This window comes from Dendropsophus ebraccatus, unplaced genomic scaffold (assembly GCF_027789765.1).
Source record: "Dendropsophus ebraccatus isolate aDenEbr1 unplaced genomic scaffold, aDenEbr1.pat pat_scaffold_1249_ctg1, whole genome shotgun sequence".
NCBI classification, from domain to species: domain Eukaryota; kingdom Metazoa; phylum Chordata; class Amphibia; order Anura; family Hylidae; genus Dendropsophus; species Dendropsophus ebraccatus.
In genome coordinates this window covers 25,428-45,818 of record NW_027208666.1, presented here as the reverse complement: position 1 = coordinate 45,818, position 20,391 = coordinate 25,428, and the positions used below count along the sequence as shown (strand labels likewise).

Here is a 20,391-nt window from a genome sequence, read left to right as displayed (position 1 = left end):
CAAATCAATAAAATTCTGGGGGATTATTACACGTCACTCTATCTACTCCCCCTTCAGAGACGGGTAGCTTGTCCACTTTCCTAGCGGATTTATCACTTCCCTCCTCTCTGTGGAGCAACAGGAAGTGCTAAACGCAGAAATCACTGAGGAGGAAGTACGTGGGGCTATAAAGGCCTCCTCAAATGGCAGGCTCCCGGACCTGACGGGTTTACAGTGGGAATTTTTAAAACATTAACAGACCAGATAGTGCCTAGCCTCACTACACACTTTAATTCCATGTTCACCACAGGAAATATCCGGCAGGAGCAAAAATGGCGTACATAAAAGTTCTCCTAAACCGGGTAAAGACCCACAGACCCGGGATCATACCGCCCAATCTCGCTAATAAACTATGACATTAAATTATTGACCAAAATATTGGCGGATAGACTAGCCAATTACATGCCTGACTTGGTGGGGGAGGCGCAGGGGGTTTTATTAGAAATAGATCGGCAGTCCACTAATATTAGAAAAGTGCTGGTAGTCTTGGACAGGATCCGACACGCCCTCAGCCAACGACAACCTGCTTTATTATCTCTAGACGCGGAGAAAAGCGTTGACAATGTTCGCTGGGATTGGCTGTGGGCGGTGTTAGACAAATTCTCCATTGGAGGGGCGCTTTCCAGGACAATTTTTGGGGGGCCTGTACACTGCTCCGGTGGCGAGGGTCCATTACTCCAGGGCTCTTATCAGCCCCAATTCCATTAGGAAGAGGCACCCGACAGGGATGCCCACTATCCCCTTTATTGTTCGACTTGACCATAGAGCCTCTAGCCAAATTATCTAGAAACATTGAACTTGTTGAGGGCATTACAGGTGGGGGACAGAGCAGTTAAAACGACCCTCTTTGCGGATGACCTCCTAATTTTTCTTAATAACCCCCATGTTAGCCTGCCCGCACTATTTTCTTTCCTGACTGATTACGGTAAACTTTCAGGATATAAAATAAATTTTACTAAGAGCGAGTCCTCCCTCTAGGTCCTTCTCCCCCCCCTTGGGTACATGTAAATAGGCCACCCCCTATGCAAGTAGCAAAGACACATATCACTTATCTAGGGATCAAGGTGGGGAAAACACGGATTCTTTGTACTCCTTAAATTACCCCCCATTATTGAATAAAATTTATGCGGAACTGCGTAAGTGGGCACAGCTTACCGATCACCTTTATGGGGCGCTGCCACCTGGTGAAGATGGTCAGTTTTGCACGGTTGTTGTACCCACTTCAAACTCTACCCCTGCTTATAAAACACACTTACATAAATAAACTTCGCCAGTCTTTCACTAAATTCATATGGGCGGGTAAGCGCCAGAATAGCCTTCCAGAAACTAGCCCTGGGCAAATTGGATGGGAGGACTCAACTTCCAAATGTTAGGGGATATAATATAGTTTGTCTTCTCCGTCACGTTATTGACTGGTTACATGGGTCCTCATACCATTCTAATTTCCCTCTAGAGTCAGCGCTCCTTCAGCCGTGGAACCCGGTAGCACTTCTCCACACCTCCCACTCCCGAATGCCGGCGCAACTTAAGAGCTTTACCATTCTGAGAGATACAGTGATGGCATGGAGGGAGATACGAAAGATATTTAAACTTCCTTTTCTCTTGTCCAAAGGATTGCCTCTCTTTGGACATCCAGAACCTCCTTGGGAAGTTCTCCAGGATGGGCGGTGCAATGGATGGCCAGGGGAGTCACCCAGGCGGGCCATTTGATTAACCCTGTGGATAGCAATGGTTTACCCCATCAGAAATCTTGTCCAAATTTGATATTCCTCGTCTCACTTCCTCTATGTTCAGCAGGTATATGCCTTCTGCTCTACCAGATTGCGGAACTTGGGGGAAGAGGCCCAAAACCATACTCTGGATGGCATCATGGGAGCCGCTCCTGGAAAGACTTCCATCTCAGTATTGTTATAATGCCCTTAGAGATTCTTTTCCTAAAAATTGACAAGGCAGCCCTGTTCCCATCCTGGGTTTAGATGGACGTCCTGACCAACAAATCCAGGAACAATCTTGCAAGGGTGCAAAGGTCAGAAAATGTATAATAAACGAAAGATGGAGAGAAACTTATTTCAAATTGGCACATAATGCACTCTACGGTTTTAACATACTCCCCTCTCGCAATGTCCCTGATAGAATCACAGCCTGCCCAAAATGTGGCCAACCCCTCACTAACCTGTGGCACGGGGTGTGGAGCTGTACGCACACCCAACATACTGGAGGGCTATAGCTGCCTATGTTCACTCACACTGGGAGATAGAGATATCACACTCCCCCCAGGCCTTTCTCTTCCATCAGTTACGTCCCCCGGAGGACGACACTGTGGTAAAGATACCTGACATAGTACATATAGTCATACACGTAGCATTGAGGTGTTTGTTCCAGGAGTGGCTTTCAGGTAAGACTCCAGAGGTCCCTATGGTAATATCCCAGCTAAAACGACTCTTCGGCAACGATAGAGTTTATGCAGAAAGGCACAAGCATTCAGGGATTAAGGGGTTTTTTGATCGCTGGCGCTCCTTTCTGGAATCCCATCACACAGCTCAGGAGATACATGACATAATGTACCCCTTCAGACTTACTGAGTGGTATTGTCGGCATGATCTAGCAGGAACTCTGGGGTGCCTGCGTATTTAGCAGCCACTTCAGGGAAGACCTGGTCACAATGGGTCTCCTCAGATGTCCTTGTGCCTCAGAAACAGGGTGGGTGATGGGACAGGGGAAGCAAGGGGGGGGGGGGGAGGAGTCTGTCGAACTAAGGGTGATGTGGGTCAAGATTTGAGGATTATCACATCCAGACACGGATGTGAATTGAATTAAGTTGCTTTGCGTTATCCTGTGACATGTCGGATACCTCTGTCTCCTCATCATGTATTACTGCCTGTATCTTGAATATGTTACATTTCACTGTTGGTTCTTTCCCTCTCTCCAATTGTTTCGAGAGATGGGGTGTTTGTAAGTCTGTATGTAAATCAAAATTCTGAAAATTGAATAAAAATTTATTTAAAAAAAAAAAAATGTTGGAAAAAAAAGTCCAAGTTTTCAACAAATTTGTCCAAAATAGCTTTTTACAAAAAAAATGGTTGATTTTGTTCCTGCTACAACAACACAGCCAAAAAAACGGTATAAACATAAAATGTAATACCGTAATTAGAAGTAATATGAGAACTATTATTTGTAGTGGAGTGTATAAAGGTATTACAGGTGTCAAGCTTCAGATGAACCTCTAATGGTCCTCAGATCTGCGAGGTTTATCGGAAGAGACGAAAAAGTAACTCATTAGCAGTGTTTCCTACCCCCCCCCCCCCCAAAAAAAAAACAAAAAACAAACTGGATGCTTTACATTCATAGTGTTGTATGGAACCAAAATAGGCCATAGAAAGAAAGCTAGGAAGCATATCGATGTAATGGAGGTGGATGGGAGTGTTACTGTGATGGGTAATTCAAAACCTAGTCATTTGCCATCACTTCTTATAATAATAATGTTCAAGCTTAAGACATTAAATGAGTGTTGGCTGAAGGATCAGAGGGTTGTTGTTAATGGTGAATATTCCGAGCAGAGACTGGTTACAAGTGGTGTGCCACAAGGATCTGTTCTGGGTCCTATTCTATTCTTTTAAATATTTTTGTAAGTGACATAGGAGAAGGTTTGGTAGGTTAAGCTTGTTTGCAGACGACACAAAAGTGTGCAATAGGGTTGATATTCCTGGAGGTGGTCAGTAATATGGAAAATGATTTAGCTTTGCTAAATAAGTGGTCCAAACAGTGGAAATTGAAGTTCAACATTTCCAAATGTAACATAATGCACTTGGGGAGGAGGAATCCTCTATCCGAGTATCACATTGGCAGTACTGTGTTGAAAAAGACTTCAGAAGAGAAGGATTTAGCGGTAGTGATTTCTGACAGCCTTAAAATGAGTCACCAGTGCAACCAGGCGGTGGGGAAAGCAAATCGTATGCTGGGGTGTATAGCTAGAGGTATAACCAGTAGGAAGAGGGAGATTGTGATGCCGCTGTATAGAGCTCTGGTGAGGCCACATCTGGAATACTGTGTCCAGTTCTGGAGACTTCATCTAAAAAAGGACATTGATAAAATAGAACGGGTCCAAAGACGGGCTACAAAAATGGTGGAGGGTGTGAGGCATAAACCATATCAGGTAAGACTTAAAGATTTGAATCTGTATAGTCTGGAGGAAAGACGGGAAAGGGGGGACATGATTGAAACCTTTAAGTATGTTAAAGGACTTAATGAAGGTATAAGAGGGGAGTGTTTTTAGTAAAAAACTGTGCTCAAGAACAAGAGGATGCAGTGAGAGGTTAGTTGGGGGAAAGATCAGAAGCAATGTGAGAAAATATTATTTTACTGAAAGAGTAGTAGATACCTGAACAAACTTCCAGCAGAGGTGGTTGGTAAATCTACAATAACAGAATTTAACACGCCTGGGATAAACATACATCTATCCTAAGATAATAAGAAGGAAAATACTAAAAGGGCAGACTAGATGGACCAAGTGGTCTTTTTTCTGCCAACAATCTTCTATGTTTCTATGAGTGTACATTCAGCGATGCATCATCACTATCTGGAGGAAAGGTCTGAGTCTACAATAAACCAATTTCCTATTGACATTTTGATAAATGATTTAATGTCTGATCTTAATCAAAGCAACAAAATGCATACTTCCCCCCTGACCTGGAACGCTTGAAAGGCATAGTGACTTTTAATGCCTTTAATTGCACAAAGCGTAATAGGGATCTCAATAAAACAACTTTCTATATTGATCAGCTTATTGCCACTGGTTTAGCTTTATATAATCCCCAGTGATCAGCTAGGGGAAGGTCCAAAAAGACATGTATTTCCCTGGCAGCACAAGTTACAAACCACCGTTGCAAGTGTCCAGGAGATGGAATCTTCTTGTTAGGTGCCCAGAGTGCTTTGTATTGAGAGAATTCTCTCAGCTATGAATGAGCGTTAGCAGTTTCCTGACTGGATGCTACAGCTATCAGTCATCACTGAGAGGACAGGTCAGGAGCAACACACCTGGGCACTAGCGGCAGAGGTGGCACAACATTAGGAATGGTTGGACTTCCCTCCCAGACCTCTGTATAGGTGCTATCAAAACAAGCCTCCACACAATGGCTACTAGAGATGAGTGAACCGGGTTCAGGTTCGAGTCGATCCGAACCCGAACGTTCGGTATTTGATTAGCTGGGGCTGCTGAACTTGGATAAAGCTGTAAGGTTGTCTGGAAAACATGGATACAGCCAATGACTATATCCATGATTTCCACATAGCCTTAGGGCTTTATCCAACTTCAGCAGCCACCGCTAATCAAATGCCGAAAGTTCGGGTTCGGATCGACTCGAGCATGCTCGAGGTTCGCTCATCTCTAATGGCTACCCATGTTATACAATCCCACTGTTTGCAACACCTCTTCTCCTTGACCCTCTAGCAAGGGACCACATTCTATGATGTTCCACCAGAAAACTGCTTGTTCTCATGTGTAACAGGAAGTGGCCTGTCCTGTATCGGCTGACTTCCTTTGAATTAAATAATTACAACAACAATCAGAACCCTCTGTCTCCCCCACCCGGCTCTATCTGTATGTCCTATTTGTAGAATACTCCTGCTATTTCTATTGTACTGATGCAAATCCATACACTGATTATTTGTACAATTATAAACTCCTCTGACTGACACTGCCAGTCTGTGTGCAGGTCCCCTAGTGTCCTGTCATGGAGCCTGACACTCATCTCCTGGTGCTAACGCTGGTGGACTGCACTGGACTGTCAAATCAGCAGGCTGTACTACCAGATCTGTCATGGCAGCTCTGAAGGCCTTCAGGATTGTGGGTGGTATGTATTGAACCCCTGTGTAGATCCCTTTATCGCTATTGATTGTGGCATCTTAGTTAAGTGTCAGCTCCTGATGCACACCAGACCCATGGTGTAATATACTGTATAGAAAAAGAATTTTAATCGAACTTTGTACAATGCTGGTGTAGTAGTTGTCTAACAACACAAGTTATACACTTTTATAGTAATCAAAAACTGGTTTAAAATTTAGCACCAAACTCAATTACAATGATCAATGTATATCTGTGGTCCAGCCACAATCTACAGCTACTGTAATATGGTCTTAAAGCATCAAGCAACACTGCAATAAATTAACTGAACAACTTACCTCAGATTTTGCTGCCATTAACATAGTCCACACTTTCTTCAGTTTCTTGGTTTTACCCTGTGCCTCCTCCTGTAAGCTTGTGTATTTCTCCTCAATATCCAGCCGCTCTTGCTGTGCAAACACACAAATATACCAAGAATAAATAGCAAAATTCCAAATAAATAAAAAGAGCTTTAAAGAGGACCCATAGCTAACCCAAAAAATGATATTCTAATAACAGGAGTGCACATCAGGTGATCGGCATGATAAACTCAGGGGATGTGTATTAGGCATACACACCCCTCAATGTAAAGCACCCATACCCCCAGACTGTATAATTATGCCCATCACCTAATAGTCACTCTCATTATTATAACTGCAGTATTCAAAGTAACATCTAACATGTCGAAGATTCCCGATTACACCAGGTATCACTCCTGAGAACCACTGTAACCCAGAGATACACTGACCAGAAGGGACATCCGACTTGTTTACTCCATAGACTCTAATGAAGCAAATGAACTGAATCTGGAAAACTAGGGAGAGAAGCGCACTGCCTCTGGAGACCCAGAGAGAGCAGTAACTTTGCAAAAGGGTCAAAATTTACAACAAATAACAGTAAACCTTTACAACCAACAGACTATTCCTTGAATTGTGAAACTATAAACCCATGTAGAAATCATAGTGAAAAAGGTGTCAATCCAGCACTACAGTAGTCAATTAAAACTTGTAGCTTCACTGCATATGAAAGGTTAAATCTGCCCTTTATGTAATTAATTAAAATATATAAACTCATGTGATGGCTCCTGCTGTGACTTGGGACAAGCGGTATATGTTAGTCAAGTTTATAAAAGATGAATAATGATGAAAATGATGAAGATGAAAATGAATAATGATGAAGATGATGATTAGTATTATTATTGTAGATCGTAACACTGTTCATTTCCCCATGGCCTCTATTGGGCAATAACTCCTAACCACAAACCTCCTTTTCTTCCAGCTCTCTTCGCAGCTTCTCCGCTCTCCTTCTTCGCTCTTCAAGCTCCTGATTTGATTCATCCAATAGTTTCTCCTGTTCCTCTGCCTTGGCAACAAATCTACCCCTCCAACGATAACCTTTTCTCCAGAGCTGATAGCTTCTCAAGGAGAGACTGATGTTCCTGTCTACAAGAAAAAGGCAATAAGAACATTACATTTATGACCTGTACACGTATCACTACCTATGTTCCCACAATGACATTAAGAATTTTTGAAAGTCAGAAGAGCAGAATGCATAATTGATAGATTCCATCCCCTCCTCGGTTGATCTTGACGGACATGTGTCTTTTATCAACCATGCTAACTACGGGTATGTGCAAACTGAGGAAATTTGACGGAAAATCCGTCACAGAATCTGCCACTAGCGTTCATTATTTGGATGGACGACGGAATTCACCAAAGCATAGAATGGAGTCTATGACACGGGCGGAGACACGCGTGCCCACCGCAGTCTGCAATGGGTTTTCCGGCAAATTTCCTCAGTGTGCACGTACCCTACGTAAGCAAAATTTTTTAACATAAAGACTCTAATTCCTGGGTTTATCGGTTGCAGAGCAAGCCAAGCTTGGTTTCATGACCTAACCCTTCCCAGCATTCCTCTGGGTAAGTTAGAAACAAACGCCAATGACTGCAGAGCTTGCAAACATCAATGAGAAAATTACTGTACTGGACTCACACAGACCGAGTGCCCTCAATCAATTCTTATAATCAGAGACACCAGAATCTGAAATCTGATGGCAAAGATAAAAACGGCTTTGGTTTAAAAATAAATAAATATCAAGGGAACTATAAAAAAAATTACTGATAGACTGCAAGTGATAAGCAATAACAAATAACTAAAGTGTCAGAACATTTCTTGGGAAATGAAAAGTGTGCGTGCTTTTTTATTTTTATTTTTGACATGCTGAAAACTTGGTGCTGATTTTTGGCTGTGATACCAGTAAGCATGTGAAAGGAATCTATTTCGTAGTATACAAGGAATTATAAAAATGCCATTACTTTGGGGAGGAACAGATTTCAAAGTATTGTCGAATATAGTAAGAACAGAAAGCTGAAATAACTCTCTCTACAATTTGCAGAGCTCTATTAACCATATGGGTGACAAGGCTGAGGCCTACTGGTCTAGCATAAATTTTTGCACTTTTTTCCCTCCTCATGTTTAAAAGGTCACAGCACTTGCACTTATTCACCTCAAAACCCATACAAGTGCTTTTTTTTCCGAGACACTAAATGTCCTTTGTAATGACAAACTTAACTTTTTACCAAAATATGCTGCAAAAAAAAAAAAGAAAAAAGGGGGGTGGGGGAATCGGAAAAAAATATTTTAGAGGTAAAAAATATTGGAAAAAAAAACCTTTTTGCCTTCCATTTTAGGGGTAGGCAACTCATACAACTTTTGTTTTATCTGACGACTTTTAAAAAAAATATAACCTTTTTTAAATAAACTAAATGTGTTTTAAAATTGTTCTGTTACCATCCTTATAATGCTCTTATTTTTTGGTCTATGGGGCTATTTGAGGTGTCATTTTTTGCGCCATGATCTGTACTTTCTATCGGGAGCTTGCATGCCTATTTACGACTTTTTCTAACTTTTTATTATTTTTTAGTGATATTTTTAAATCTTTTTTCCGGATTTGATTTGATGCACTTTGACTTTTTTAAATAAATATATTCTTTTTGATTTTTTGCAAATATAAAGTTTGTACAAACATGGACAATAACACCACCAAAGAGAAAAATACAATTGAACATGTCCAGTTAGTTGTGTTTCCTGGTGAGACATTAACATGGGAATGATGGGACCCCTTCCTGCCCATCAAACTTCTCCCCGTGAGAGAAAGAACAATTGTATAAATGCAACACAGGATACAACACCAATCAGTTTCAGAATGTCTGTCTACAGGTCAGCTGACAGGGGGAAGTCTTAAAGAACCCAGCGTGTTTTGTTTTTTTAAACGATATTTTATTAGTGGCTTATGTAATATTTGAACATACATATTGAAAATTCATTACATATTCAAAAAGAAAGTCGCTCACAGGCAACAAAGGATTGTATGTTTACAATATCATACAGATACTATGAGCCTTTGTAATAACCTTAAAAGATATATTATCATATACAATACAATGTAGTCTTACCAAAAACATAAGTAGAAAAACAGTAATTTATAATATCACCTTAAAACATGGTATAGATGTCAGATATTCAAATATGCTACCAATAGAATGGTGAGAATTGTCTTTAACAGAGAAAGGGAAAAGCTTAAGATATTTGGAGTGCTCCCAGAGTTCCCTTTTGGGCGGCCATGCAATACCAATCAGTGTCCTTAAATTGATTAATGACAGAGTCTCTCTCTTCTATAGTAAAATCATGAATTAGAAATTGTGTCCATTTGGACATAAATGTTTTTGTTGATTTTTCTTTGGTGCGCAATACATCCAAAAGTTCCCAATGAAAGATCTCCTTCAGAGCGGAGATTACCTCAGAAATGTCTGGTAGAGTATCCAGTATCCAGTGTCTTAATAAACATTTCAGGGAAACTAATAGAGTTAAATGAATTCCTTTAGAAGTAAGTAATTTAGGAGAGGGAGTAGTAGAGTCTATATCAATAAAATGAAAAAGATAACTAAGAGGGAGAAGTGGTATGGCATGGCCCCAAGTGGACAAAAGATAGAGCCGCACAGAGTCCCAAAATTCCTGTACTCGCGTGCAGGCCCAGGCACAATGAAACAAGTCTGCTTTAGGAAGTAAACATTTCGGGCAACTGTTTATGTGAGAAGTGTGGGAGTTGGAAAAAGGAATATTAAAGGCATATATAGCCTTGTGTATAAAGCGGAAATGTATTTCACGTAGAACCACATTGGGAGTGGCAGAATGCACTAGTTGAGATCCTCTCAATATTTGTTGGGTCAGATCCTCTGAAAAAATTACGGAGGACCATTTTTTTTAAAAAATTTGTCTAGATAAATTCTTTTGAGAGCGTGATCTAAGTTCTCCATATGTATGTGATAAAGAATTATGAACTGGTGGTGTTGGGAATAGATTATCAAATTCTATATCACTTTCTGCTTCTGCTATGTCCCGTACTCTGGAATTAAGAAATTCAATTATAGAATCGTATTGAGGTAAATTAAATGAGGACAATTTAAATCGTGTTCTGACGATATCCCATGATAAGAAAGTGTTGGAATTAGTATCCAGCAGATCCCCAACAGAAGAAACATGTGCACTCTGCCACTCCGAGTAGTCCAATTTGTCTGAGTCAGGTGAGTAAAGTGGTGAATGCCACAGAGGAAATCTTTTCGATAGGCAAAAGGGTAAACCATATAATTTTCGTATCGCCTTCCATGTGGCAATGGTGTCTTTAAAGATAACACTTCTCTTAATTTCTGGGGGTAGTTCTGGTAATTTAGCATGTAGCAGGGTGGGTAAAGGCCAACGTGCTGCTAAAGCTTTCTCAATTAAAATATTGGAGAAATATGACGTGTCCATAATCCAATCTTTAGCATGGCGAAAGAGAGCGGCTAAATTAATCTAATATCTGGGCATTGAGCGCCACCTTTAGAAGTAGGGAGACAGAGAGTGGAATAGGCAATACGAGGTCTCTTTGATTGCCAAATAAATTTAGTGAAATATGATTGGAGTAGGGAAACGTCAGAATGTTTGAGTAAAAGGGGTATTGTTTGCATTGGATATAACAGTTTTCCAAAACACATCATTTTGATTAAGTGGGTACGGCCTAGAATTGACAATGGTAGAGATTCCCATCTCTGGAGATCTTGTTTTATTCTCTTAATTATAGGGCGATAGTTCAGGGAATATAGTGAGGAGGGAGTTCTGCCAATCTGGATTCCAAGATAAGTAATATAGGATTTAGCGATGGAGACCCCCGCAGGACCCGAAGTAGACCTCTTATGTGGAGTTAGGTAAAGAAGTTGACTTTTATGTATATTGATTCTATACCCAGAGAAGGAACCAAAAATTTTAAGGCATCTAATACTGCCGTAACATGTAGATCTGGGTTATCTAAATATATTAAAATATCATCAGCAAAGCATGTAACTTTGATGATTTGGGAACCAACCCGTATGCCTGAGAAAAAGTCAGAAGAAATAAGATATCTAGCAAGAGGCTCCATCGCCAAATTGAACAATAGAGGGGATAGGGGGCAACCCTGTCTGGTACCTTTTTGTAAGGGAAAGCTATCTGAAAGGAAACCCGGAGTATGAATTCTAGCTTTCGGAGATGTGTATATTGTGGAAATAAAATCTTTGAATTGACCTGTGATACCAAATTTTGTTAAGGTCATGTCCAGCCACTCCCAGCTGATATTATCAAAAGCCTTTTCAGCGTCAATTGCCAAGAGACCTGGAGAGTGGCTGGAACGACCCCCAGATTGGACACCAGACTGGGCCGCTAGTACCGTTCTTATATTAGTGACACCAGAACGTCCTTTTATAAAGCCAACTTGATGGCTGCCTATTAGTGATGGTAGGATGTCTGCCAATCTATTGGTCATAATCTTTGCCAACAATTTTAGGTCTACATTTATTAAAGAGATTGGCCTGTACGAATTAGGAGATGTCGGATCCTTCCCCTGTTTATGAAGTATTTTGATATATGCAGTATCTCCCGAGGGGAGCATGTGATGGTCAGTCAGAATAGTTTGGAAAGTAGAAAGAAGAGTGGGGGAGATGACAGAAGACATAGATTTATAAAATTCCGCACTATAGCCATCAGGGCCTGGAGCTTTGTTATTTTTAAGTGTAGAGATAGTGGCAGTAATTTCCTCCAATGTGACTGGGGCGTCGAGAATCAAGAGAAGGGGTATCAAGAGAAGGTAGAGTTAATGACTCTAGAAAGTTCTTACCAGCAGCCAGATCAAGCCTATCTTTGGAATATAGTGAGCGGTAAAATTGTTGTAAAAGTTGTGATATGACTTTAGGATCTTTTTGTATATTACCCGCTGTATCTTTGAGAGCAGGGATATGTGTAGTAGGTCTACGTCCTTTAGCAAGGTTAGCTAACATTTTCTCTGATTTATTACCATAGCGGAATAAACGGGATATGCATTGATCTCTATATATAGCATTGAGTTTTTCCTGTGCAATTTCGAAAGCTTGTCTAGCTGCTGTCCATTTAGATTTATTGTCATCTGTAGGGGAAGACAGGAAAAGAGTGTATGTAGAGCGCAGATCTTGGGAAAGTTGAAGATAGTTTTTACGTGCTTCACGTTTCTGGGCAGCCACATAAGAAATTATTTGGCCCCTTAGAACTGCTTTTGCAGTCTCCCAGAAAAGTATTGGGGATTGTGTATGTTCAGCATTGTTAGAATAAAAGTCTGACCACCATTTTTTTAATAGTTTGATAAATGATTCATCATTAGCTAAATGAGAAGGAAATCTCCAAATAATATCGGATCCCTTCTGAAAAATATCTCTTAATTGTAAACTAACAGGGGAGTGATCCGAAATTACTATATCATGAATTTCAGAGTCTTCTACTCTGCCAAGAGAGTCCGGTGACACTAAACAGTAGTCTATTCTTGACCAGGCAGTTTGGGAGTGAGAGTAAAAAGAGTATTCTCTACCATCTGGGTGTAGATGACGCCAAGAATCAGATAGGGAGGTAGAATTAAGGAAGTTGGATAAATGATTATCTGATGAAGTATATACAGTAGGGGTCTTAGTTCTTTTTCTATCTTCAGTTGTATTAAGAACAGTATTTAGGTCTCCACCAACTATTTTAAGATTATTGTCATCTTGCAGAATGAGGTTTTCTAATTTTAAAAAAAAAATCAGGTCTCTGAGTGTTGGGACCATAAACGTTATATATGCTATATTTGCCCGCTGGAGTGTCAATAAGAAGATGACATATCCTGCCTTCGTCATCTTGATATTGAGATAACACCGTACAGGCTAAATTTTTATGTGTAAGAATAACTACCCCGCCTTTACGGTTAATAGCTGGTGAACCATAAACTGCACCCACCCAAAAACGTTTGAGTCTGAAATAATCCGATTCAGTTAAATGTGTTTCTTGCAATAATACTATATCGGCCCTAAGTCCCTTAAGGGGTTTCAGTATAGAAGTCCTCTTAGATGGGGAACGTAGTCCCTTAACATTCCAAGTGATTAATTTCATAAAATATTAATAGAAGAGGAGGTGTTAAAAAGAGACCCTGGAAGCACAATAACGTAGTGGGTAGCATTTTCAGACAAACTAAAGGTGATATACCTAAGAATAAAACGGTTAACAATATAAAATAAGCGAATAAAGTGAGATGTGGACTTCACTTTTTTGGTATTGTCCAATGTTCGGAGCATTCGCAAACTCCGCATTATGGAGAAGAAATAAAGAGAAAGAAATAACTGGTGGAGAGGTCACATCAACCTCCGCTCCACTAAATGAGTATATATTAAAATTAAAGACATACACATCCCTACCCTCCTGAGAAATGCGTGAGTTGTCACAGGGAAGCAAATAAATAAAATAAAATAAAATAAAAGGGAGAGCCAGTATATAATGATTAGTACTTAAAGAAGTTGTACTTAAACCTAAAACCATACAAGGTGGAATTATACAGATACATAGATATACATGCACACACACACATATACATACATAAATACATACTTACACATAGACACACACACCACCAAATGCATTACTACCTAGACTAAAGAAAATAATAATGTAGTAACAAGGTGTCCCTAATATAGTATTTAGTCAACATATATAGGGCTAAATAGAGAAAAAATACTCAGTTTTAATGAGCAGCATAGCGTCCAACAGAATAGAGATGGCGTTCATAATCATTCCATTTTTCTACCGTGTCAGTAGGACTATCCAAACGTCGTCTCTTGTGCTTGTCTTGAATAGGTGGAGTGAGACCCTTTACATCTTTAAGGGAAGAAATGGCTTCCTCAGGAGAACTGTAAAGAGATGCTGAACCATCCGATTTGAAAACTTTCAGTATGGCAGGATAAAGAAGAGCAAATCGTATTTGATTTTTCACCAATGTTGAGCAAATGTGTGCGAAAGCTTTACGTTTTTGAACCACTGCTGCGGAGTAGTCATTAAACATGAGGATTTTGTGGCCACGAATTGCAACATCAACTGTAGATTTTTTAAAGCTTTGTAAAATGTTGTTTTTATCATTATAATTCCGATACTTGACAATCACTTGTCTGGGTTTCTGTCCTTTTTATTTGCATCTTGCTTTTGTTTCGCTGGTGGGTGTCCCACACGGTGAGCTCTTTCCACAGTAATGTGACCGGGGATACCCAAGGCTTGGGGAATTTCTAGAGAACATATAGCATGTAATTGCATGGCTGGAATGGATTCACGTAAACCTATAATACGTAAATTGTTGCGCCTAGAACGGTTCTCTAGATCATCAGTCTTTGTTTGCAATGAAGCTGTGACATTCATATTCTTTTGTAGTTTTATTTTTGTAGAATGTATTTCATCTTCTAACAAGCTGACTCTCCTGAAGTTCAGTAATCTGTGAGGTATGCGTTGCTATATCTCCCTGTATGGTTGCTAGGGAGGAAACTATAGTGGCCTCAAGAGAGGATTTTATGTCATTTAATATCATTTTGGACACTTGAATTGCCAGTGCCTTGCAAGACATATTTAGTCCTGGTATTATGGTGTCACAGAGGTCCGGCACTGGGGTTTGTGAGGTATGTGTTACCTCTGTGTGTGCCTCAGCAGCAGCACCTCGTGTCCGCGCCATCTTAGGTGTCCCTGTGACAGAGCTGTGAGGTAAATGAAGGAGGGCTTATGGGGAGGTGTATAACTGGTTCCCCGCTTAATGAAGTGGTGCCTCCGACTCCTCGGCACTTAGAGAAGTCAGAGGTGTGGTCTGGCAGGGCCGGTAATGTCAGGAGTCAGAGCGGGGAGCGATATTATGAGCGGAGGGTGGAGGAGCTCACTCACACTGCTGCCATCCCATACGCGCTGGAACCGGAAGTCTCAGAACCCAGCGTGTTTGCCACTACACGCTCTTATCTCTTGCGGCTGATAGTGAGATTATATAAGTGTTTGCCAACGAAGGAAAAACCGCTTCACTCCCTGAGATTTATGAGTCTATCCCAAAGAGGAGTTTCAGTTGTGAAATTACCATGGGGATATCAGGGACTGCCTCTTTTAGCCAGACATCTCAGGGCCATTTCGGGGATAGATACTACAGTATCCTCCTCATCCGGTGGCCTAAATTGATGAAAAAGGAAAACCTGCAGCGACTCTGGGACCCTGAACTTCCAATGATAATCCGAGACCACCTGATAATATGAGTGAGCACACTCCCTCACCCCATGCCATAGGTTTGTATGGGCTTGTTTACATTTCAGGCATACAGTCCTCCTATTGGGAAGTAAGGAGAGGGGGGAATGTTAAAGCCATAAAGCGCTGTATGGGTTTCCTTCCATCGTTCATTTATTATGTATATTCTTATTAGCTTACACCCCTTAAGTATAAGCTCCTGGATCCGGACATTATTTGTCCACCATGCCCGGGTCGAGAAAAGGGCTTTAGGATCTACTTTAATGGTGCGTTCACACCTACAGGATCTGCAGCTGATTTTCTGCAGCAGATTTAATTTAAATAACTGAACACAGCATTAAATCTGCTGCAGATCCTGTAGGTGTGAACGCACCCTAAGAAAGATATTATGAAATGCATTATAGAGGTTAGAGATCGTTGCCTTACGTGGTCCAGTCCCTACAACACCATCCAATGTGTGGTCTTGTGATTTCACCACCAAGTTCCTTAATCTCGTGGAACAAACTGTGTGCACCTGATTTATACAGAGAAAGTGAGCTGGGGGAAGATTAAACTTAGAGGAAACTTACTGGGCCTTAAGCAGATCCTTCTCCCTTTTCTCCAACTCTGCTCTAGCTTTATTCCGTTCTTCTTCCTCCATGTCAAGTTTTGCCTCAAGCGCCTTCCTTTCTTCATCAATCCGTGCCTGCATCTCTGCCATCTTATCTGGCGATACCTTCTTCTTGCCTATTGGACAAATGATGACACGACACACAGATTTATGAGCAAACTTTGCTACTAATCAAAGGGCAAACCACCAAGGATGGTCCGAACCTGCCGAGGTTTCGGGTTCGTATGAACCCGAACGCTCGGCATCAGATTCCCGCTGTCTGCCCGCTCCGTGCAGCGGTTGGATACAGCGGTAGGACCGCCTGGAAAACTGGGATATAGCCTATGGCTATGGCTGTATCCCAGTTTTCCAGGCGGTCCTCCCGCTGTATCCACCCTTTCCACAGAGTGGGCAGACAATGGGAATCATTGCCGAGAGTTCGGGTTCGGACCATCCCTACAAACCAACATCATGTGCATCAAAATATGTTCAGAAACCTAATCTTGTATTGAAATAAACTACTCAATACAAAAAGGTATATGAAGTTGCCCCCTCCCCCACAACACACAAGCCGTCATCTTCATCTCCTCTTATAGTGCAGTTGAATTAGTATAAGACAATGTTACCCATTCCACACCACAGCACTGCATTCTGTTTCATTCCATAGCAGAGTTTATTACTATTATGTTTAACATTGTAACCATGATGCAAAAGTACCAAGTAAAAGTATTTTCAAGTCAACAATGTAGACTTTTTTTTTTTTTTTTTTTTGGAATTCACAGCAAAACCTGGAAATTTTCCTTTAAGACTATAAAGATAAAAACCATAAATGCTCAGTGACAGGTGGAGGTTATAAAGCGCTTTCTTCCATAAACACACAATGCAGATCTGTTACAGACATTTCAGCCTTTTTCCTCAGCAAGCATATTGATTTCTGCAAGCTCCATTTACAGAAACTCTGCGACAAATCTGCTGTGTGTGAATTCGCCCATATACTGCAGGAACCACAAAGAAGGACTACTTAGCATAAACCCATTACACCAACCTGCTTGTTCTGGCATTAAGTAGTAGTTGCAATTATATCGCAGGTAGGCAGCATTGGCGTGAAGAGAGAAACAAAACAACAGAAAGTTATATTACTCAAGAATGGTGTCTTGCAGAAGAGCCCATAATATTCTCCCTTAGCAAGGATTAAAAAGATGAAATGTGACAATGACTTTTATGTAGGAAAGCATTATTGGTGATATAGTAACCTTATTTCATCTTTCATACATTATTCCTTAAAGATGTTGTTCAGCGGGGGGCATCATAAAGGACCTCATGCCGGCGTTGTTGTGCATGACTAGGCTCCCGTAACCCCGCTGGATGTCATTTTTCTGCTTCAGGGTACATCGCGAATCAGCTGAAATGTCCTAACCGGGTGGGATTTAGTCGGCTCAGCCAATCAGTGACTGCATCAGTGTCCTCCCGCCCCAGTCACTGACTGACTGAGTGGGGCATCCGTCAGCCGGGTCGGGATGTAGCAGGAAGGAAGATATGAGGTCCAGGAATGCGATGCGATGCTGCACAGGCACAGGTAAATATACCTTCTTTACTAAGTTACCACCACATCCTGCCTGAAATGTCCCCACCTCCCCCTGGACGTCTCCTTTAAAGTGTAACTAGCGACCTGCTTGCGCAGGATTAACCCTTCAGTGAGAGCACTAAAATTACCTTCTCACCACTTTTGAGGTTACTGAGCCCCTTTCATGGTGCACAGCTATATACATTTCTCTCCATTTTCAGGGCAGGACCAAAGCTGGGCTGTTTGCCGGCCAGTAGTAAACACTCAGGGCTTCCTTTCCCTTACTTCTCTGGTTAGTCACAGCACAGCCCATACTTCTGTTTTGCCACGGCATAATGCTTTGGAAAGTGCACTGAACAAGCTGGCACTAAACTGGGCTGATCATTTTTACAGCATAGAAATTTATTTGGCAAGTAGAAGCAGAAGGGGTTACTGATGCACTAGCTCTAAATGGTATTACGTGAGCAGAAATTAAAGAAACTGCAGCAGCACAGCAAGGAAGAGGTTACACTAAGCAGTGAACTGCTTGTGATGACATGGATGACAAGTTAAAAGGGAGAGGGGAAGGGAGATACAATGCCGCACTTTGGACATACAGTGATAGGAACAAACACAACTAAATCATCTTAAAGGAGAAGTCCGGCCAAAATTTATTTTTTTATATGTTATTACTGATGGAAAGTTATACAATTTTCTAATGTACATTAATTATGGGAAATGCTCGTATACTGCTATTTCCCTTAATTTAGTGTATCAGGAAGTGTTAGAATTATCTCTGAAGCAGTGACGTCACGACGAATGGTGTAATTCCTATGGAGTGTCCAGCAGGGCGCGCACTATATATAGAAGTCAATGAGTACCATTGACTTCTATATATAGTGCGCCCCTGCTGGACACTCCATTGGATTTACAATGGATGTGTATGTAAATGTAATATACAATGTTTTTAAATGCTTACATTTACATGTAAGCAATCAGTACATAACAGTAAGCCCATCGATCCGCCGCCGCCGCTCCCGAACGCCTGCCGCTCTGTACTACACTCAACTTCTACTCTCCCCACCTGTTAATAGCATGCACAGGTGATGGGAGAGTAGTAGCCGGGTTATATCTCAGAGATCGCCGCCGCAGCTGATGCCGAGCAGGGGAGCCGCTCATCACTGCAGCCATCATCCCCCTCTGCTCTCCCCTCCTGCTGCTTCCTTACACTATCTGATGGCTGACTCCCCGCCCGGCCGCTGCTCTCCGATCACACGTGCCGGCGGCAGGGCGGGGAGTCAGCCATCAGATAGTGTAAGGAAGCAGCAGAAGGATGATGATGGCTGCAGTGATGAGCGGCTCCCCTGCGCGGCATAACCTGGCTACTACTCTCTCATCACCTGCGCATGCTATGAGCAGGTGGGGAGAGTAGTAGTTGAGATCGCCGCCACCGCTGATGCCGCGCAGGGGAGCCACTCATCACTGCAGCCATCATCCCCCTCCTGCTGCTTCCTTACTGGCTGACTCCCCCCCGCCCGGCCGCCGTCACGTGTGATCGGAGAGCGGCGGCCGGGCGGGGAGTCAGCCATCAGATAGTGTAAGGAAGCAGCAGGAGGGGAGAGCAGAGGGGGATAATGGCTGCAGTGATGAGCGGCTCCCCTGCTCGGCATCAACTGCGGCGGCGATCTCTGAGATATAACCCGGCTACTACTCTCCTATCACCTGGGCATGCTATGAGCAGGTGGGGAAAGTAGTAGTTGAGTGTAGTACAGAGTGGCGGGCGGCGGCGGTTCGGCGGGCTTTCTGTTATGTACTGATTGCTTACATTTATGGAATACTTTGGGGAGCAAGGACACTTGCTCCCCAAAGTATTTCATAAATGTAAGCAATCAAAAACACTATATATTACATTTACATACACATCCATTGTAACTCCAATGGAGTGTCCAGCAGGGGCGCACTATATATAGAAGTCAATGGTACTCATTGACTTCTATATATAATGCGCCCCCTGCTGGACACTCCATAGGAATTACACCATTCGTAGTGACGTCACTGCTTCAGAGATAATTCTATCACTTCCTGATACACTAAATTAAGGGAAATAGCAGTATATGAGCATTTCCCATAATTAATGTACATTAGAACATTGTATAACTTTCCATCAGTAAAAACATATAAAAAATAAATTTTGGCCGGACTTCTCCTTTAAGCAGTCAGATAGGCTTCCATTGCCGGTATATAGCTCAGTAATGATTTCCTATCCACACCGCATTTTTCTATTCTGATGAGGCAACACGTGGTAGAAACAGACGTTGCCCAACCTGATAGATAGATATATTGAAGTAAAATATGTGGTAAAAAATCTTTGCCATTTCTACAACGGAATAAGCATGCTGCACTTACTAGATGATGACTATTCACATTTCCCCATGAACAATTCATCACCCAGATGAATCTGCAGTTATACGTAGAAATATTAAGAACATGAGTTGTCAAAATGCAGATAAGAAACAAGGGCAGAAAAGGTAAAAGGACAGCTATTAATTTCCTGCAGACATGACTAACTGAAAGTTCAACCAAAGGTTTTGGTTATTTCCAACACTAGTACATTATATGAACATACCAATAACAATTTACATTAAAATTACATTAAAATTAAAAATAAAAATTAAGGATCTGTGCACATTGGTGTCAAGGCTTAGGTTTCTAAACAGATTAATGTGGATGCATAAC

General features: G+C 41.6%; 1 long non-coding RNA gene across 1 annotated transcript in view; it reads right to left on the bottom strand.

The window, feature by feature from the left end:
- Positions 1-7,300: 7,300 nt before the first annotated feature.
- LOC138775016 (uncharacterized) overlaps positions 7,301-20,391 on the bottom strand; it is a 36,593-nt gene continuing 23,502 nt past the window's right edge. Inside the window, exons 2-3 of the long non-coding RNA XR_011360462.1 lie at positions 16,093-16,249; positions 7,301-7,359 (exon numbers count right to left, since the gene is read on the bottom strand). This is a non-coding gene — a long non-coding RNA (uncharacterized lncRNA). The remainder of the gene's footprint in view (positions 7,360-16,092; positions 16,250-20,391) is intronic.